Raw genomic sequence first — 17,155 nt, forward strand, 5'->3', positions numbered from 1 at the left:
GGAGGAAAGGGAGACGACTGCTAGGCGATGGCTCTGCATCTGGATTGCTCCGGGCTTCTCCTGGGGCAGAGGGGACACTTCCTGCTCTTCCTGCGCGGCCACAGGCCACATGCCTCTGGAGAGGATGGCCAGGGGTGAGCACAGAGCCTGGGAGCCGCAGGCCTGTTTCCTGTCTCTGGACCTGCCCCATCTCCAGCCCGTGAGTCAGGGCACCCCGGACCCTCACTCCACCCATGGGAGCAAGGTCCGTGGGGCTGGGGATGCAGCGCCAAGCCTGTGGCCCCTCCAACTTCCCAAGGAAAGCCTCTCACCTGCTGGGTTCCATCTAAGAAGCGCAACTAAATTCCGCCAACCGCCCCATCAACGCACGGAGGAGTGAATGAGCAAGGCTCTGATCCAAGATTTCTGCTCGCCTAGTTTCTTCCTTCTTTCGGTCGGCGGCACCGCACCCCCTAAACACGCGTGCACGCGCTCACACACCCGCACAGGCGCGCGCGCACGGATCTCTGTCCTTGGCACCTGCACGACCAGAAGCAGCCCCGGCTCCAGCGGCAGGTGCGGCAGGGAGGTGGCGGGAACCTGGGGGAGGGACGGAGGGGCGGGGCCCGCGGGGAAGGGAGCGCAGGGCCGCCGGCCCCCGCCCGCGGGGTGTCTCTCCGCCTTCCCCCTCGGATTCATTCAGAACGGACGGCGCCCCCATCACGTCGCACTGAAAACCCCCGCCCGGCCCCGTCCCCCTCCCCATCGCTTCGCCCGTGGTCCTTTACATCGGTTATTACACATCAGTACACGGAGATTCATTGTACTGGGGGCAGAAGGGGAGGAGAAGCAGGGGAGAGAAGAGGGCGGAGGGGAGGTAGGGAGGAGGGGACAGAGGGAGGGAGGGAGAGAGAGAGAGAGAGAGCGCGCGCCTCCTGCCACTGTCGCTGGAGAAAGGGAGTGACTAGTGGCTGGGACCGGAGGGGCTGGCGAGGGAAGGGAAAGAATGGCTTAGAAGCCTCTGCCCACCGGACCCCACGCAGGCAGAGGCTCCCGGCAGAGTCCGAGGCTGCCGTGATGGCTGGGGCTGGAGTATCCCCTCCCGGGCCCTGAAGGCTCCTGCACCGCCTCGGAGGGGCACCCCAGAAGTTAGCATCAGTGTGGCGTGGAAGCTCCCATCTCAACAAGTAAGTTGTCTTCTTTCCTCCTCCGCTTCTCCCCAGCTCACCGGTTCTGGAAGGCAGGACGGGCGCTCTCAGGGTGCCCACTGCCCGAGCAGCTGGCTTTTCCCCCGGCACCTGCCAGTTTGGGAGCCCTGGGGACAGGGAAGGGCTTAGGATGGGTCCAAAGTTCAGCCAGGAAATCTGAGCTCCCCGAAGCCGGCGCGCTGCCCTGGGCTGGGAGCTTAGGCTTCAGAGGGCTGTGAATGTGGCTCTTCTGTTCTAGAGCTGGGATCCTGTGGCACCAAAACCCGCATCAGGCTGGGCGAGGCCGGGGCAGTGGGGAGGGGGAATCCTTCCCCTGGGCAGCCGCTCTGCCTTCAAGTGTGGGCATGGAGAGCCGGGGCGGGCGGCCAGCCCTTTTAGCCTTAAATCCTCAGCTTAGTCTTGCTTCCTTTTAAGTCCGGCCAAATTGGCAACATGGCCTTGCTGATTCTGCCCTCCTGCCGCCCCGTCACCTCCTGCGTGCCTCCGTATCTCTTCTTAAACATCTTTCAAACTGTTCGGAAAGGCCGGGGGTGGGGGGCAAAGCTCCAAGGGCAGGGTTAGGGACCAGGGAATGGCACCGTTATTCCCGTGCTCCCCAAACCCACGCATCTCCCTGGAGAGCTGTGGTGCCTCCCCTCACCCAGGTCTCTCCTCCGCCCTGGACTGCGGGGCGGCCCGTGCGCTGCCGGCTCCTTGGACCAGCTCTGGCCCCGAAGCTCCAGGGTCTGTGCCAAGCATCGGGTCGGACAAGGCCAGCTCAGCACCTGCTCTGAGAGTCCTTTCAAACACCAGCAGACCCACAGGCACATGAGTGGTTGTTTTGGGTCAAACCATGCCCAGCACTTTGCTGTCTTCTGAGCCTTTTAATGGAGCAGATATCACCAACCTCGTTCTACAGGGGAGAAAGTGCAGCTGAGCAAGGCGACGTCACTTGCTGGAGGTCCACAGACTTCAAGTGACATTCTCACCTGGGCCTGATTCCAAACCGTACCTCTTTTTCATCACTAAGCTATGCATCGTAGGGCTTTCTGCTTCCCAAAGTACTTCTCCATGTGGGAGGGAGGCAGTGAAAAGAAGCTAATATTTATGAACCAAATACTGAGCTGGACACGCTCATGTGCGGTAATCTGGACTCCAGTCCTGTGACGTGAAGCTCATCCCACCCACGTTATAGATGAGGCTGAAGTTTGGAGAGCTCTGAGCGCTAGTAAGCAGCCATTAACTTCTAAATGCTTGTCCTCTGGCTTCAAATCCGGATTGTTTCCACTGTCAAACGGCAAGCCTGAAAGGTGTTCTGACCTTCCCATATCTATACCTTTCCTTAAAACCCAGGTGTAAATCCCATCAGCTGGCTGACAGAGGCCCTCGGGCTTCCTAAAATCTGGTGGGAGAATCTAGCAGAGCCATTGGTGTGGGCGTTAGAGAGACGGGCCCTTGGCTGGGCTCCCACATGAGAAGCCTGGTCGGCTGTGATTTTCAGCTATTGATCCTGCCTGAGATGCCCTCACTCCAGGTAGAGGAAGGCAGGGCCCTCAGAGGAAGTGCTGGGGTGCAGGGCAGGGGTGCTTTTTGGCACTGATATCAGGGAATCATCACTTATGAACGCTTCCTGTGTGACCTAAGTCATTTTACGTATGTAACGAGGTTGTGTTTTTCTTTTCCCATCCAGTGCTTTTCCCACTATTCCTCCCAGCCTTCCCTGACCTCACCTCATCCCGCCCCCCCTACACCATCCTGTACCCACACAATCTGAAACTAAGTTCACAGAGTAGAGATTTGGAACCTAAGGCTAGAAAAAGACAAGCATTCTTTTACCTTGGAAGGAATATTTTGGGGCATTTATCGAGTGTTTACTACTTCTCAGGCTCCGTTCATTCACCACAAGATTGATAATAAATTGTTAAAACAGCATCAATTATTAGAACAGCACCAGGGCCATCGCTGAAAGAGGAAACATCCCATAGAGAAACGGTCTGTGCTTTCCACGAAAGCACGGGGCTCCCAGTTTCCCCAAACCATATTCTAGAATCCCTGTCTAGCTCTCCAACAGGAAGGGCATCACTCAGACACAGACTCTCCCGCAGCCTTCCTTGTTTAAGTAGCCCGCCGACAGTAAGCAGAGATGGGTGAGCTCCATGCAGCAAGCAGCGCGGCAGGAGGCAGAGGCGAGGGTGAAATGGGAGGGGAGAGAAGGGCCCGCACTGCCCAGGGTCAGATCCCAGTGGGACTCCCCGACTTGGGTTCCCCGGAGTCTTCGGGCACACCCTGAGCCGGGCAGAGCTCTTCCCTCTATCTGTGGGTCCAGCAGAATCAGTGTGGCCCTGTCACCAGCATTCTTCCCACCCCACAGGCTGCGTAGCAAGATCCCCCTGGGGCGCTCTGTCGGCACCCTCCTGGGTTTCCCATCCAGGAGACACTAGAGGTGCCCCAGTGGCCCGTGAGGGTGCTGACCAGGAGCACGAGGTGACAGCAGGGGTGCCACCCTCCCTCCTGTTTGCTCCAAATACGGCCAAGCTCTCGTTGCGTCCTGTGGTCAAAGCCACCAGCAGTGTCCTGTGCGTTCACGTACTCGAAAACTGCGTCTATGTCTGTTTTTTGTTTTTAAATCAATTCAGCAACCATCGATTTGATCTCCGAGCATGTGCCAGGAATAATTAATTTTTGAAAACCTTGGAACGTGATCATTCGGGCAGAGAGGGTTATGCTTTCCACTTAGGAGAACGTTAGCAGAAGTTTGCATTTTCTGAGCAATCCTGGTTGAATATTTAGGCTGCAGATGGGAGGATGATGGAGAGAAGGGTGTGGCCCAGGAATCCATTAGGTGGTTGGAAGGAGCCATTTTTAGATTAAATTTCCACTGTGTCTGAGCTACAGACGGGCCATTGGGAGCCAGGGCCCCATCATCAGTTGTCTGTAAGACTGTTGTCAGCCATGGAGGAATTGCTCTGTTTTTCCTAAAGACAAGATAAGAAGGATGGGAGAGCCAACACAAAGGACTGAAGGGAGACATTTGAAAAAAACAAAAAAACACCTGAATGTATTTCTCTAAGAGACCTGTGGAGTGGCTTTCTCTGGAATAATTTTAAACCAGAGGGGACAGCTTCCCCTTCCGGAGCCCTGGCTGCCGAGGGACCGAGTGGTGGCCTCTGCCAGTGCAGCCCAGCTTATCTAGCGCCTCCTACCTTGACATTCTGATAAGTGAGCTATTCTAGTCCCCAGAGCCCAGGACGGCAGCTACACTGGCCAACGGCCCTGTTGAGCTAAATGTCAGAGCCAAACCTTTAACACATGACCCTGGAGATCCTGGCTTGTGCATCCATGTTAAGTTCCATCATCATTCCAGACCAGAGCAGGCTGAGGGGCAGAGGTCAGGGATATCTGACCAGTTTGGCAGGTGGCAACGGCACTTCCTGGTCACCAAGGGTCAACCCGTATGGTGGCCAGAGAAGCTGGTGGGGATACCGAAAAGGGAAGTGGAGGGGGGTGGTCAGAGATCGATGGTGACAAGGACAAGCTTTTAGGTTCTCACTCTCATCTCCTGAGACTTGGTTGTTTGGGGGCTGTGTGTGCCACCTGCCACTATGTCCTCTCTTACATTTCAGGCTCCCAGCGTTTAAAGTCAGGTAGGTCCTAGAGCCATCATCCTGTGTTATTTCTTGCTGCTCATAAAGGAAAAGAGGGGAAAAGGCAAGAGTGGAAACGTGTCATCCAGGGCTGAACCTGTGCCCCACGTCTTGCACTTGGAGTCTGCTCCCCCCTCCCCCAAGATTGGGCTGTTGAGCATTAATGCCCAGAGCCTGGCTGGGGGGTCACAAGAGCAGCAGGGACGAGGGGCCACCCCTGCCCCAGGAAGCTGCTGTCCAGCTGGGGTAACAGGTCCACCGGGGCCCAGGTCCAAGGCACCTCACAAGCAAGGCTATGACAGCCAGCGCTCCTGGGCTATCGCAGACGACCCCACTGGACATCAGGGAACACAGTCCCGAGTCAGGTTGCCTCAGTCACTTTGGAAAGTGCCCTTTATTGGATGAACTTAAAAAGTCGCTCGCATATTCCTTCAAAAATGTGTATGGAGCTCCTACCACAGGCCAGACCTTGTGTAGGAACTTGTGATACAGGTTGGGTCATTTACACACCCTGTCTGTCCTGCCTGGAGCCTCTCCCAGGACTGACTGGGGGAGGCAGCCGTGCCACAGCGTCGGGGGGCGGGGAGCCTCGCCAGAGAGATGCGGGGGCCAAGGAGGTCCCACTGGGCCGCAGAAGGCTTTCCAAGGGGCTTGAAGAACCACATGGTCTTGATCACTCTGCCTGTGTAGTAAGTTGTGAAACTGAGTAAACTGGCTTCTTCCATCTTACTCTTTTGCAAAATTGTTTTCCCTAGTCTAGTTCCTTTGCCTTTCCATATAAATTTCAGAATAATCTTCTCTGTATCTACAAAAAAAATCTTGTGGGAGGTTGATAAGAATGGCATTAAGTCTATACATCAGCCTGGGGAGAGCTGACATCTTTTCTGTGCTGAGCCTTCCCGTTCATGAGCAGTGACATGAACATGTGTCTCCGTTTTCTAGATGTTCTTTGGTTTCTTTCATTGGCATTTTGTACTTAACACGGTTCCTTTTGATCTGCCAGGAACTGTGTGACCTTGGGCGAATCACTTAGTTCCTCAGACCTTCATTTTACTTTCTGTAAAATGGGTATAATGGCATAGCAAAGGGCAAGTAAGATAGGCTTATTTCCCCTTGACTGATTCTCTTCTCTGTTCTTTCTTTTCTTTCTCCCAACTCACGTTCTGATGCCCTCACTCACTTCTCATCACTGTGTCGTTTCTTTTCATCTTGTACTGCCTTAAGCGTCTTTCATGCTCAGCCCTTTACTCGGTTCTCTTTGCTTCCTGTTTCTCTTATATTCTCACTGCTTCTCCTGGTCACTCAGCCTCCCGTGATGTTCGTCTTCTTCCTCTTTACTGCATCACCTGGAGGCTCCCTTTTCCTTCTTTTCCGTAGATGTAGCGTGTGATGCTAGGGCCAGTCAGCCTGGGTTCAAGTCCAGACCCACGACACTAGCTTTGGGGCAGTTTACTCACTCTCTTTCTTCATCTATAAACAGGAAAAACAGTACCTATGTCACATCTTTTCTGAAATGATTAAATGAGTCAAGACATATAAATCATTTAAAATACAATCTGGGATAATAGTATTACTGTCACGCTCTGAGTCTCTGGTCCTTTCCCACTGGTTCTCTTACCTTCTTGTCACCATGCCATCTTTTCACTTGTATGTAAGTCTGTTTGTATTCACATGATCTTGCTTTCTTGCTACCATCTCTCTGCGCTACTGTATCTGATATTCTTTGATCGTCATTGATAAATTGATACCAGCCCAGGAAATCTGTCCCTGGGGCTGTTGAGAGGAAACAAGTGGTTTTTCATTTTGATTTGATTATTAATCTGCTTTATTATTTAATGCAGGATACATACTCACAGTGCAGGGTTACAGTGAAGAGAATGTATTACAACGATTCTGCTCACTTTCAGAGAGCTAGCCGGCTTCAAAGGGAAAAGTACTGGCTGGACAGACACAAATGGGGGGAAAATGTAAAATGAATTAATTTGATTTTCATGCCCTTTTATTCATGATTTTTCATGCATCTCCTGCAGGGGGTTGGGAGGGTGAATCTGGACTGCGGCCAGTAAACCATGGCTGAGTATTAAGACGAATAGACGTAAGGACCCATGAGGTCCCGCAGCACCTGCCAAGGAGGGCAACAAATGTTCCATCTTAAGCAAATGGGAGCCAAACGAGTTGGGAACTTGAGTTGGGAAGTTGAGTCACAACTGCAGTTCCATAGATGCATTGCCCAACAATGAGGTGCTACAGAATGTTAAATTGCTTGACAGGTACATGTGATTAAGCCTTTCAAATCCATAGTCCATACCTCAAATTAAGCCTGATTTTCGCCCATTTAAAAAGTAGTGAATAGGGACTTCCCTGGTGGCGCAGTGGATAAGAATCCTCCTGCCAATGCATGGGACACTGGTTCGAGCCCTGGTCCGGGAAGATCCCACATGCCGCGGAGCAACTAAGCCCATGCGCCACAACTACTGAGCCTATGCTCTAAAGCCCGCGAGCCACAACTACTGAGCCTGTGTGACACAACTACTGAAGCCCGCACACCTAGAGCCCGAGCTCCGCCACAAGAGAAGCCACCGCAATGAGAAGCCCGTGCACCGCAACGAAGAGTAGCCCCTGCTTGCCACAACTAGAAAAACCCTGCACGAAGCAATGAAGACCCAAAGCAGCCAAAAATAAATAAATAAATTTATTTTAGAAAAATTAGTGAACATATTTGGACTCACTCAGATATACTCAACCAGATCTTTTACATACTATCAAAATGATCTTTTTGTCTGTGTTTCCTCCAAAGAATTGAACTCCACAAGCAAATGCCAGATCTGTCTGCTCTCATTTCAGACGAGAACTCTGTCTTCCTTTAAAAACCCTTCAGTGAAACACCATTTAATCCTTCTCTCTTTGCTTTTTATCTGTATCGCAAACTCCCCACGTTTTTGTGTCTTTAATGACAAAGTAAGCATAGGATTAGTCCACAGCACTTCAAATAAGGTTCATGCTCCTCTCCAGATACCAAAAAATAACACAGACGCTTTTATTCTTTCCTTGGAATCGTGGTGGAGACCCGTCCGAGGATGCAGTCTGAATGAGTGGCCTGGTCTGGGCTGCCTGAGGTTCTGAGGGCCCAGGTTCACCCTTTTGGCACTGACCAGCCCCTTCTCTGTGCGGCCAGGGGTCAAGGCCACCTGCTAGACCTATTGCTAAATCTTCCAGCATTTTTATTACCCAAAACCTCATAGTCTGTGTTTCCATGTCAAGTGTCATTGTCGTGGGAGTGATTTAACCAGCATGTGTGTGTCCTTGGACAGCTAGCCAACTACAAAGTGGGACTAAAATCATAGGATTCTCATGAGCCCAAGAGTTATGAATGGGCGCCACGGAGATGGCAATTACCATTATTATTCCATAATAATTCCATAGAGTAATAACACTGCTATTATTTCATACCTCATACCTGCCCTTATCCAGTAACAATTTGGATTAGGGGGCCGAGTGCCTTATACTGGTATTTGGTGGAGTAAAATTTTCCTGATAAAATAGCAGGTATTTCATTGACACTACGATTCCTGTGGATATTTCCATTTCTTATACAGGAAAGAGACCCAGGGATCTGTGGAATGATGTGTAGTTCAGGGCAAGGTATGTGGCCAGGAGAGTTGGGATTATAATTCAGGATCAAGATTGCACTCTGTCTAGTGCTCCGGACTTGGATGGATGTCGAGTGGGAAAATGGGAGAGCGTGGACCCTGTGGTCAGCCCGGTGTCAGTTCAAGCGGGTCCTGCGGCTTCCCAGCCACGTGACCTTCCCTGAGTCTCAGTCTCCTTATCTGTATAATGGACGCATTGCGCTTTCTCCACAGTGTTGCGGAGCTGATTAGTTGAGTGAATACGCATAAGGTTAATATACATCTGGTTCAGAGAAAAAAAGCCACACACACACACACGCACACACGCACATTTCACTTCCAGGGCTATTTAAATAAAAATCAGTCAGCATAACCCACTGCAGGAAGTAAACTGAACACATATTTAAAACAAAAACAAAATGAGTGCAGAGGGCATGGGGGAAGCAGCACACATGGGATAGATGCTCCCTAAAGAGCTGGCTCTGGTCAGGGCATGTCTGAGGCAAACCTAGGGACAGGTGACTTACCTAGGAGTGACCCCGGCCCTGCGGCCACACCCCTACCTTGACTTTGCTCAACAGTCCCACCCATGCTGAGGGGCCAGATTCAAGGGCTCCCCTGGGAGGGACAGAGGCAGGCCCAGGAAGGAGACCCGGGAGGCCTGAGCAGGTGGGACCGGGCAGTCTGTGACAGCTCCCCAGGGAAGGTCATTCTGAGCAGTCGCAGGCAGCACAGGACACCCATGCCCTGAGCCTCCCACACCTTACACAGCGGCCCCCCTGCCACAGCCTCAGCAGCTCAGCAGTCAGGATGGTGGGGTGCAGGGACATCGCGGTGACCGGGGGTCCCGCCCGGCAAGGCCTGTTCTTCCATCCACGTGGTCCCGGCTCCACGTTCCGCTGAAAGCCCCCAGCCCTTCTCCTGGTACATGCCCCCCTCATGCAGTCGCGGGACTGTTTTATTTAATTTTTATTGAAGTATAATTGATTTACAATGTTGTGTTAGTTTCAGGTGTACAGCACAGTGATTCAGTTATATGTATACATATATCCATTCTTTTTTTAGATTCTTTTCCCACATAGGTTATTACAGAGCATTGAGTAGAGTTCCCTGTGCTACTACAGTAGGTCCTTATTGGTTATCTATTTTATATATAGCAGCGTGTATATGTTAATCCCAATCTCCTAATTTATCCCTCCCCCACCCTTCCCCTTTAGTAACCATAAGTTTGTTTTCTACATCTGTGACTCTATTTCTGTTCTGTAAATAAGTTCATTTGTACCATTTTTTTAGATTCCACATATAAGCGATATCATGTGATATCTGTTTTCCTTGTCACGGGACAGTTTTGCATCTGAGAGAGAGGGGTGCTAATGTTCAGTGTGCTGTAGCAGACCTCGGCAGAATCCCTTTCTTGGGCGTTGGTCCAGGAGCAGGGCTACAAGGAGCACACACGTCCTGAGCCCTTGTGAGCCTGCGACAGCGAAGAGCCTCCTGGGCACAGGCCAGCGCCTGGGGTCCGCCCCGCTCCTCCCGCTGCGCTCTACAGCCCTCTTGGCTCAGGATCCCCTAATGACGGATGCTCAGCTTCCATTACGTCCCAGCCAGAGACAACTCCTGACCTGATCCACCTCCTGGCCCCACAGCCCACCACCCTGCCCCAGAGAGGGCGCTCCCTCCACCTTCTCAAAGCATTTCTAGTCAGAATCTCTTCCCACTGGGAACCACTTCTGCCATCAGTGAAGTGGAGAGCGTAATGCTTCCCGGAGACCCTGTTTCCTGCAGCATAACTGCACGGGGTGTGATTGGGAGGAGAAGGCAGGTAGGCAGAGGATGCACGGTGAGAAGAGGGGGCCACGGCAGCCCTCTGCACGACGGAGGGGTCTGGGCAGGGGGGACAAGGCTATGGGAGGGGAGACGGGGCTGGTTAGGACCACGGTGGGAACCGAGCAGCAGCCCGTTCTCTGTCTCTTTGCTATCGTGTGAGTCCTACGTTGGCCTCCTGGCTTCCTCTGTACTGAGGATTGACAGGCGGTGTACATGGCAGACTCATTAGTGCAAACAGGAGGCTCTGAGGAGAATTTATTGGCATGACCACAACCCTAACACCACGCTCAGCGTAACTCAAAGTCCCAGCCAACATGTCCACGTGGGGAAGGAGCCTCTCTCTGTCTCGGGAGCCCAGGAGTCTAAATTGGCAGCTGACAGACTGAATCTGACTCACAGATAGATGTTTTTTGGCTCGCTCGGTGTTTCAGAAATCGTTGAATTAGTTGTCAACATTGAAAAGAAAAAATTTCCTGTTTAAAAGTCTTCATTTCTAGCTTTTCTAGAAAAAGAAAGTGGAAGATGTTGCAGCACCGGCTCCACATTCTTGCGTGACCGTAATTAGCTGCAGCTGAGTAACGCTGCCCCCTGCGGCACCACACGTGTACTTTGCTCACCTCAGTCCCCACCACTCCCTATAGTGTCCCCAAGACCCAGAGCAAGTTTTGATTGCATTTACCATGGGTTTGCGTAATTGCTTTTCCTAGAATAGGAATTATATCTTTTAAAATCTTTTTCTCTATCAAAAATGTGGAGAAGAAGTTCTGAGAAGTCTCATATTTGAATAAAAATAAGAGAAAGCACATTGTCTGGTCAGTACGCACATGAGGTGTGTCTGTGTTCAGAGAAGCAGCAGCTCCGTTCGCTGGCCTCACTCATCTGCCTTTGGAGGCGGCTGAGTTGGGTACCAGCCTCCTGGGTTCTGGTCACTACGGCGTGCTCATCCCATTCGGGAGGGACAGGTATTGGCTCCACTCCCGGCAGAGGCAGACACCCCTGACATGAAGGGAAGCCCAGCCAGAGTCATTCACAGTGAGATCAGTGGCCGCCGGCTAGTGGTCTCTGCCCTGGGAGAGCCCAGCGCATCCACACAGAGATGCTTCTGGGAGTGAAAGGGGCGCTTGGTGATTTGCACCAAGACACCAGGTGTTGGCTGGGATATGCGGACACCCTGTCTCCTTGGAGCAACTGGGGACCTGTGTGAGCAAATACTGCTGTGGTGAGAAAAAGTCCAGGAGCAGATGTAAGCACGGGGAGCTTTCAGCTCAGGCGAAAAGCAGGAGGGTGGATGGAGGAGAGGGGGGACGGCCCCAGCTCTACTCTGCAGCCCAGGCAGAACGGGCAGCACGGCAGTAAATCATGAATTGGTTTCCAAGCACGGATCGGAATGTGTCGTCCGCCGCCTCCTGGGCCAGGTGTTTTAGAGCTGCATTTAGAGGTTTGGAGTCAAACATGTCTAGTCCTGCCTCCTAATCACTGAGTGGGCTTAAGCACGTTACTAAATCACTCTGCTTTTGTGATCTGTAAATGAAACTGCTAAGATGTTTGAGCACTAAATGAGACAATGCGTAAGAAGCACCCAGCACAGCGGTGGCATGTAGTGGGCGTTAAGTGCCTGAGCTGTTATGAGGGTCCCGTGTCTCGTGTCACGAGGGCTCACCTCACCCCGCCCGCTGGGCACCCTCTTCACCAAGTCTTTCCTTACTCCTCACCCACTCAGGCCAGGCTGAATCAAGAACTGTGCCTTGGTCCCTCTGTCACTCTCTAGTGCCCCGTCTGCCTGTGTGTCCCCACCATTCCGTGAGCTCCTTGAGGGCAGAAAATAGAGCAGGGGTCCTCCGTCTCCACTGCCATGAGAGTAGCCAGGGTCGGGCTTCTGGGCTGTGGGACCTGGGCCTCAGCATGGCGTCCAGCCCCCCAGCTGGTCACAGTGGGCACCCACAATGGGTGCACCCACAATGGGTGCCTGAGGACCAGAGCATCGAGGTCCCTGGGAGCTCCTTGAGAAAACGCAGGTTCTGGGAACCCCAGAGCTACTGCAACAGAATCTGCATTTTAACAAGACCCCTGGGAATGTGAATGGAAAGCGCAGGAAAGGGGTGAACTGCTTCGCCACCTCCTTCTATACCCCCCAGGGCGATCATGCACGTTTGCAGGGGACGTTCAGTGGGGGTCACCGACTCACTGAATGAAGGAATGAAGGAATGAAGGAATCTTGTGTGCCACGGTCTCCAATGGGCTTTCACACGTGTGATGTCACCCAGATACTTTTTGAGCTTGGGTTCAAGAAGGAAAACCACAAAACATCCAGGAAATAGAGAATAGACTCCCACCTAAGTTGATAGCTGCAAATAGCTGCAAAATGATGAGGCTTTTAAACAAAATATCTGCTGGGTTTTTAAAGATGTATTACTTCTGACTCGTTGCCATTAAACCTCAGAATGCACTACAAAGAGTTCTGGTTTTGTTTTCAACGTTAGTAACCGTGAAAGCTGGGAAACCAGGGCTGGGCCCTGGGAGGAGCCAGCCCATCGTGCGGTTTGGGCCCAGGCTCTAGGGGGCTGGAGTTGCTGGCCGATTTCTCCTGGCTGAAGAGGGGCTTGCTCGGCTATCAGTTTCCGGGCCAGTCCCACCCATTCTGGGCCAGCCACTGGGTCTCCCGCGTCCATGGGCCCTGGCCTGTCTCTCTGCTGTTTCTACACCAGGCTCCAGGTGGGCGGCCTGTGGGCTGAGGCCAGGCGCCTGCTGCTTCTTCCCGGGCCTCTGAACTGTCCGGGGCCCCGAAGGCAGGAAGGAGGCCGGAGCAGCCCTTTCCAAGCCCAGTGGGGGTATTTGTCCCGAGACAGGTGGCTGGGAGAAGAGGGGTCATGGTCACGGAAAGCCAGGCTGGTGACCCCGATTCCATGCTCAGGCCACTGCGCTCAAGGGTCCCCTGTCCCCCCAGCCCCGGTGCCTCCCCTCCTCCTCTTCCCACGCTCCTGTGTGGAGAAGGCAGGTCACATGCAAGAGAAACGCCCTGATCTGAGCACCAGAACCGTCTCGGCCTCGGTGTGAAAAGAACCAAAAGTGAAGGTTCTTAGAAAGTTCTTCAGGCACGGCTTCTGGGGAAAGAGAGTGAGGGGTTCCCCACCAGGACCCCACAGAGACCAGAGCCATCTAAGACCTCTTCCTCTCCAAGCCGCAGGCGCCAATCTGGTGCAGCCACTGTGGAATCTAGACACTGAGTTGGGTCTTAGCTCCCAGCAGATGCTGTGTGACTCTGGGTGTGCTATGTAAGCTCCCTCCTAGCTCCCGCCTTTGTAAGATGAAGACGATGCCCTCCTCGCAGGAGTGAATGGAATGAAGCCACATGGCAGCACGATGCTGGCGCGGCAGGCACAAGGCCCTGGTGGTCCTCCTTCCTCGTCCTTGATGCTCGAAGCTCTCCTGCCCCCATCCAACTCCCACCCCCACCCCTAGACAGAGGATAACAGAGCTACCACTTAGGAGAGCTCCCATCAGCCATGCACCGTGCACACCCCTTTCGTTTCATCGTCACAGCAAACCTCTTTGCGGCACTATTATTGTCCCCATTTTACAGATAAAGTAACTGAGGCTTACAGAGAAGTCACTTCCCCGGAAGTCCCTCAGCTCAAGGTAAAGTAGGAAGCTGGGCAATCTGGTGCCTAACTCGTCATTACCTGGTTTCCTCTTCTGTCGTGTTTTAGTTGTTTATTTCTGCCGTCACATCTAAGCACGGACGTACTGGTTTAAAACGCCATTGGTCGGCTCACGGTTCTGAAGGTCAGAAGTCCAGACGCCACATGGTCACGTTCTCCACTCAGAGTCTCACGAGGCCAAAACCCAGGTGTCAGCAGCTGCACGGGGTCTGGCGCTCAGGCCCTCCTCCGGCTCCTGTGGTAGTGGCAGAATCTCGTTCTCTGCGGCTATAGGACTGAGGTCCTCGTTCCCCTGATGGCTGTCAGTGAGCGGCTGCTCTCGGCTCCTGAGGGCCACCCACATTCCTCGCCACAATGCCCCTCCGTCTTGAAAGCCAGCAAAGGAAACACCTGTCTCGTCAAATTCCTCTCGTGCCTCCAGTATCCTGCTTCAGGAAAAGCCCAGTCCTTTTAAGGGCTTCTCTGACTAGGTCTGGCTCACCCCCAAACGATCTGCCTCGCTTAGAGTCAACTGGGCCAGCACAAAACCCAGGCACGGGAGTGAGAACCCCACCCCCACGTCCGGGGGTGTACAGGGAGTGTATGGGGGCAGGAATCATGGGGGCCTCTCAGAATTCTTCCTACTCTCCGGACTTCCCTGGCGGGCCAGTGGTTAAGAATTCGCCCTCCAATGCAGGGGACATGGGTTCGATCCCTGGTCGGGGAACTAAGATCCCACCTGCCGCCGGGCAACTAAGCCCACGCACCCTAGAGCCCACGCACCGCAACTAGAGAGAAGCCCGAGAGCCACAACGAAGAGCCTGCATGCCATAACTAAGACCCGATGCAGCCAAATAAATAAATAAATATTAAAAAAAAAAGATGTAGGTAAGATTTTAAAAAAAACAAAACAAAAGAATTCTTCCTACTCTCATGTGCCCTCTCTGTTCCAAGTACATATTCTACTGGTAAGAACTTTTATACTTCCTGCTCACCTTGAGGGTCTTTGAGGGCATTGGAGCAACTTATTCATCAACCAGTTTGGAGTCTTTTCATATTTAACAAGCAGTACAGCCGTATAGACTCATATAGAACAGTAGACAAATATCTCAGTCTGAGAAATGGGTATATTCCTTCCATTACTCTTCCTCCAATCTCACGCCAAATCCCAAATCTCAGGGAACTCAGACTTTGATCCAGTGTATCTAAGAGAGAAAGGAGGAAATTGCTAACGGCGCCTGCTATGCCCATTTCACAGTAGGGGAACTGAGTCTGAGACAAGATTCCCAGGCCAGTGCTGTCTTCAGGAAGCCCTGCTGGCCCCCAAGTGCAGTTCTATCAAGCTGCTGCGTCCATGACTTTCCAAAGCACCCCCATGACACAGAGTTTTCTTCACTGGGGACGTGAGAGGTGTTTTTGGAATTCTTAATGCAGAGGTGCATTTAAATGGATGTCAGATTCACTAATGCATTATCTAAAATACAACTGCCTTTGATTTTGCCTCTTTTGATTCTTTCTCCACTTGTGTTTTTATATCAAAGAGATTCAACCACTTTGCTGGACTTGAAGCTCTGCCTTTCCCAAGAGCTTTCATCGTGTCTCGGCACAGCTTTCCATTCAGGGACGCAGGAGAGAATGAAAGATGAAGAGCAGTGCTGGGCTTGATGAGATTGAATGGGATTTGCTCAAGTCAGGCCCTCTTCCTGGCTCTGAAGAGATCAGTGCCCACAAGCAGCTTGCCACGGCCAGGCCAACATTTTCTCCCTGCCTCTGTCTCCACAGACCCCTGGGTTCAAAGAGGCAATGCTAGAATACAAACTATACAAGGCCTGGGTCTGCATTCATCTTACTGCTTTATCACCAGCTCTTAGCACACGAGTTGAACTATTAATAGTTCATCAATTAGTGTTTGCTCAATGGATGCATAAATTAATAGAATGGATCTTGAAAATCTGATTAAAGAATCTTCATTGTCCATGAAAACCCTTTGACTTGTTGGGCCACAACACTGGAGACCAAGATTTCTAGGGTGGGCAATTTGCTTACTCTTAGAAGGAATCCAGGTAGTCAAGGGACCCTGCCTGATACCTGCCTTGCAGATTGCACACTGGGGCTTTAAATACTTGACTTAGATGCTCCCGGCCTCTGTCTTCTTTAGAATGGGGTTATTGGGAAATTGCATTAAATTTCAATTCAAGGAGAGTTTGTAACTATTTACATTTATACTTATGTTTATTTTCATATATCCTTTCCCTGGGTCCCCGTAATGGCTGCCAGGACTGGAGGGGTGGAGAATAGTATCCGAGGTTTATAGCAGATCAGACTGAAGCAAAGAAAGTTAAGACTTTTACTTTGGATCACAGAGCAGGTGTGTTGAAAGCTGAGCTAGAGTCCAGATCTCACCCTGGGATGAACGAGTAATAACTCCTGCAGAGGATTCGAGCTCACGTGGAGAACGGGTGCCAATATCAAATCAGAAGCCAACCTCTTTTCCTGTCTGCTGGAGACAAAACGTTTTCAGATGTGGGCTGAGGTGTCCCAGAAAGCCTTTTTCTGTTTCCATCACAGAACAAGGCCTTCTTCTGCAAGAACGTATGAAAGTATGCTTAAAAGTAAAGAAGGAAATAGTGCAGAAAATCAGCAGAAAGCTCCTTTCCTGAAAGAGCTGAGGGCAGCTGATGTGCTTTCCAGGCGCCCTGGCCGGTGACTCATTCTTGCCGGGGCTGAGCCTGCCCTGCCCAACGTCAGGGTCTTGAGAAGTCACGGGCAGCACTCCTAACGGACCCCCGTCTGGGTTCCAGCAGCTGGGGTCCCCAGGAGCACCCAGAGCCTCAAGATCAGCAGCATTTCTCCCCATTTCTGGGCACTCTCTGGTCGAGTTTTCAGTCAATCGTCTCCTGGCTAAGGGGCAGAGCAAAATCGTGCTTGGGATTCTGCAAAGTAGCAGCAAGCATGCCCTCCTAGTTCCATTTATCTTTGTAACCACCATGCGAGGGGCAAGGAGCAAGTGGCCTGTGCAGAACGGGAAATGGCCAGTGGATGTCTGAGACAAACAGCACTTCCTATGACCCTTCACTATGATATTTTAAAGGTTACCCTGGAATTGCTGCAGCCACTCAGGCAGCAGAGGAAAGGTCTGCCTCTCTGTGATGGGTGAGATCTTCCTCACTCAGTCAATCAGGCGGTTGACTCGTGGTTTATAGAACATTCATCTAGGTTGTTCTATCAGGGACACAGTTTCCTGGGAAGGG

General features: G+C 52.0%; 1 protein-coding gene across 3 annotated transcripts in view; it reads left to right on the forward strand.

Moving 5' to 3' along the window:
- Window positions 1-946: 946 nt before the first annotated feature.
- Window positions 947-17,155, forward strand: part of KCNJ5 (potassium inwardly rectifying channel subfamily J member 5) — a 34,141-nt gene continuing 17,932 nt past the window's right edge. For all 3 annotated transcript variants that reach the window (XR_451101.2, XR_451100.2, XM_007183361.3), the window contains exon 1: window positions 947-1,166. The gene's annotated coding sequence lies outside the window, so the exon portion shown is untranslated. The remainder of the gene's footprint in view (window positions 1,167-17,155) is intronic.

This window comes from Balaenoptera acutorostrata, chromosome 9 (assembly GCF_949987535.1).
Source record: "Balaenoptera acutorostrata chromosome 9, mBalAcu1.1, whole genome shotgun sequence".
Lineage (NCBI taxonomy): Eukaryota > Metazoa > Chordata > Mammalia > Artiodactyla > Balaenopteridae > Balaenoptera > Balaenoptera acutorostrata.